Source organism: Solanum pennellii, chromosome 9 (genome assembly GCF_001406875.1).
Source record: "Solanum pennellii chromosome 9, SPENNV200".
Classification (NCBI taxonomy): Eukaryota; Viridiplantae; Streptophyta; class Magnoliopsida; order Solanales; family Solanaceae; genus Solanum; species Solanum pennellii.
The window spans coordinates 29,132,359-29,136,640 of record NC_028645.1 but is presented as its reverse complement, the minus strand read 5'-3'; the positions used below and the strand labels follow the sequence as shown (position 1 = coordinate 29,136,640).

The following is a 4,282-nucleotide window of genomic DNA, read 5'->3' as shown; positions in this document are numbered from 1 at the left end:
ATATATATATATATATATATATATATATATAGATAGATAGATATATAACATGAAAGTGTTCATGAAACTTACTGGATCAAGAAAATTATGGATCAAATCAATTGCAGTCATTGACACAATTCCACAATCCTTTGATGATTCAATTCGACCCGTTGATGTTTGGGGAGGTAGAACTTGATTTGAAAATTTTCTTCCATAAATCTCACGATGAATAAAACACCGCCTATCACTTGATGAATCTACCCAAAATGGATCATTCATTTTCCAAAGTTCAACCATTTCATTCATAGAAGCAACAACAGTCTCAAACATAATTGTTTGTTGCCTACTATCATGATGGCATTCATCATGTTCTTGTGGTGATGGAGATATCATTGAATGTGCATGAACATTACTATTATTATGATTGTTTTCTTGACGAAGAGGAGGATATCTAATAGGAGAGCCACATATGTCTTGGTTCAACAAACTTCCATCAGATGAATTTGAAGATGATCCAAGAGTCGATATTTGTGGTGCAAAATTTGAATCCATCACAAAAGGTCTTCCAAGAACATGTGATATGAGATTTGATACTTTTTCATCCTGAAAAAATAAAATTTTAAGTTAGTTTACTTAAAATAAAGGTACATATCTGAATAAACATATTTGAGAAGTGTATAATTTGCTATTAGTGTATATAATTTAAATTCTTTCAATCAATTAATTGACTGTGAGATCAAGATTATCTCTCTTATCAAGGAAGGGTGTAACTCATATGCACGGGGCGGAAACAAATCCAAGATCTAATTTAACACATTAAAAGTGAATCACTTCCTATCGGGATCTTTGTACTAGAACTCAAACCTAAGACCCTTTGTTAAGGATAGATGACTTTTTTGCCATACTATCACAACCCTTGGTAGTACGATTCCAAAGATTAATTGTTGTATTTATAAAATTATTGATCCAGACATAATATTTATTTGATCTGACACCTTCATTTTTTATTATAACTATTGTTCTAATACCTTAAATTCTGGATTAATCCATCGAGTTCTAACCATGAATTTGCCTCGTCTTTTGTTATATATAAGTAATTCTTTTCAGGATAAATAGAAAAAAATAACATAAAAAATAAAATAAATAGGATAAATAGAAGGTTTAATTACTTGTTCTGTCAACCATCGATTTGTTGTTTTCATATTTTCTAAATTACGTTCTCTTTCTTCTTTTCCAATAGGAAGTCCATCATATTTTGGACACATAATATTCTTCATTGCCTCTTTCATTGCCTTATATTCACAAAGAAATCTTTCTTATTATTTCGAAGAACATTGTTAATGGATTTCTCAATTTTAGTCTGATGAAATATATATATAAAAAATTAATCACATATGGAATAACAATAAAAACTTAATATAACATATTGGTAACTAAATAATTGTACAAATAATTATTATGTTAAATTTTTATTATTCACAAATAAACGTTCAATAGTGCACATTACAATAAATTGAAGATTTATGTATTGAGCAAGATATTACTTGTATCAGAATTAGAATATTATAATAATTGAAGGACAAAAAATGCTACTTAGCCTTTTTATAATGCTTGAAAAATATTTTTTTCATCCATCTTTGCTTAAAAGTTAAAAATTCCATTCTAATTTGAACCACATATACATTCTTCCTCGTATAAGAAATATATTTTAAAGAATTTTTATATAGGTGAAAAAATTAATCCATGAAAATTTAGTTTACTCAACTTGGCCAAATTTAACTAGAAGTTCTGAACCACATATTATCTGAATCACTACTACTACGAATAGCTCCCACAACTAAAAACTTCTCTATGATATCTACAGCACTGGCCATAGTCAAGCTTCACCATTTTATCCTCGCTTTGTGACCTACTATCATCTTCTTCCTCTCCCTTACAATAAAAAATTCAACAGATGGAGTTAGTATTAGGTCGTTAAATTCTCACTCGGGATAACCAACAATCTTTATAAAGAACTTTATGTTCCTTCCTAAGAATCAAATAGTCTATATGAGTTTTATCTACCGTGCTATGAAAGGTTATCAAGTTCTCCCCCTCCTTCAAGAAACTCGAAGTGACTACCACCAACCCAAAAGTTCTTAAAAAATCCATAAGTGAGACTCCTCCACATTCTAGTCCCTGAAACTGAAACCTCCATAGTAATCACTACACCCCATTGGAGTAGACTCAATGTGACCATTGAAATCTCCTTCTATGAATAACTTCTTTGTATTTGAAACACCTCCACCCACCTCGTCCAAATCCTCCCAAAAAAATCTTCTAGTCCTCCTTGTCTAAGACCATTTGCAGATCGTAAGCACCAACAATGTTCAAAGTGGACCCTCCAATTACTAACTTAATCATCATCATCCTATCATTGATCCTCCTTACCTCAATCACTTCCTCCCTAAGCTCACAATCCGCTAAGATGCCTACTCATTTGGTTTCCATGATACAAGTTCTCCTTCTCTTTTTGAGAATCTTCACTAGCTCTATGAAATTTCCCATCAAAGACCATACTCTTAGTCTAGATGTGATAAAAATAGTCATGTTAAGGAAATTACATAGTTTGGTAATTGAACATTTAACGAGAAAACTAATTTTTTATCGAAGTAAAAAAAATGGGTTATGGTCTATTTTAAGCCCAACCCAACCCAAATAATTTATTCATCCGCTCATTTATTTATACAAATTATTTTGACTAGCCAGGACTTCATTCAATTGGTCCATTTAATATTTCAAGATTTCCTTCATTCATCAAATAATCTTGAAAAGGAAAATCATTAGTTTTGAGTGGCAAAACCAAATTTTTCTGACTTTAAATTCTCAAAACCTAGAAGGGATTCAATTTTTTGTCCATTTGGTAATTTCTTGCTAATTATGGAACTTGCTAGGGAGTTCATGCACTTTGAATTATTTAAAATGATTCTATTATTGATTTTATTAAGCAACAACTTAATTGACTTGGAGGTTAGATGATGAAAATAATCTAAATGAAAAGAAATTTCTTTAATAAAATCCATATATTAATGAGAGAACATACTTTCAAATCTATTGAACAATTCAACATGGAAAATCAAATTAGTGATTTAGGAAAACTATATAGAAATTGAAAAGTTAAATCATCAATAACGGAAATTTTTGTACGCGGCCCGAGGGGTGGGTGATAGTGGAAGTAAATAACCTTATTATTAAGAGGAATAAATTGTCTTATTTATTCACACATTCTAACAACTTAACCAAATTTAGAGAAACAATTTACCAATAGATCATTGCTTTTCATTAAATTGATTCAACTTTTGTCATTACTTTTTCTAGATTTTTGAAAATTTTAATAAAAAAAATATTAATTTGTTGTTGTGCATAAACAACACCAACAACACCAACACCAACACCAAAAATAACAATATCCAATGAATTAAGTACAATTGACAATATATAAAAGAATTAAATAATCAAAATTACCTTTGCTTGAGCCCTTCTGTTTTGGAACCAAAACTTGACCTGCATATGGTCAAGCCCTGGTTCCCTACCCAATTGTATTTGTTGATCCTCATCTGGATGCGGACATTTCTTGAAGAATCTTCATTCAAAAATTCATGAAGAAAAAATAGTATTTATCACTTTGAAAAAAAATAAACCAAAAAATGAAAATAAGAAAAAAATGTCATAAATACATGGTGGATTGAAAAGTATTTCGCCATCATTAATCAGGTCTTAAGTTGGAGCATTGGAACTAAAATTTTGGTAAGGAACATTTAACACTAAAATGGTACTTGATTCCTCACTTGAATTTGAATTTGTCGGGCCCTAGATCAACTACCAGATACTCAATAAAGATTGAAGAGTAGTAAGTACTCTTTTATCCTTAACTAGAAGCCTCGTGTTGAGTCATGGGACAAGAGTTGTCACCATTGATTGGGAGAGGTTTAGCCCCCCCCCCCCCGCCCCCCAAAGTGAGACTTTCTGATGCAAATCTGAACTAAGCAGATCCCAATGTGTGATTTTTCAATGCAAATCTAGATTAGTCGGTCCCAAAGATAGAATTTTTAAGTGATCTAGATTAGTTGGGCCCTAAAATGAAATTTTTAGAACAAAGTTAAATTAGTCATGCCTAAAAAGGGTATCAAACATAAAGGGAAATATATTGTTTGTGTTTTTGGTGCGAAAATTAGAAAGACATTGAACTTTAACGAACTCATCTTCTTATGCTAATGTCATAAATAATAAACCAGTTCATTTATAATGATATATATATATA

General features: G+C 30.6%; 1 pseudogene; it reads right to left on the bottom strand.

Moving 5' to 3' along the window:
• The window catches only part of LOC107030869, an 18,555-nt pseudogene extending 17,284 nt beyond the window's left edge, over positions 1 to 1,271 (bottom strand).
• Between the last annotated feature and the right edge of the window lie 3,011 nt (positions 1,272 to 4,282).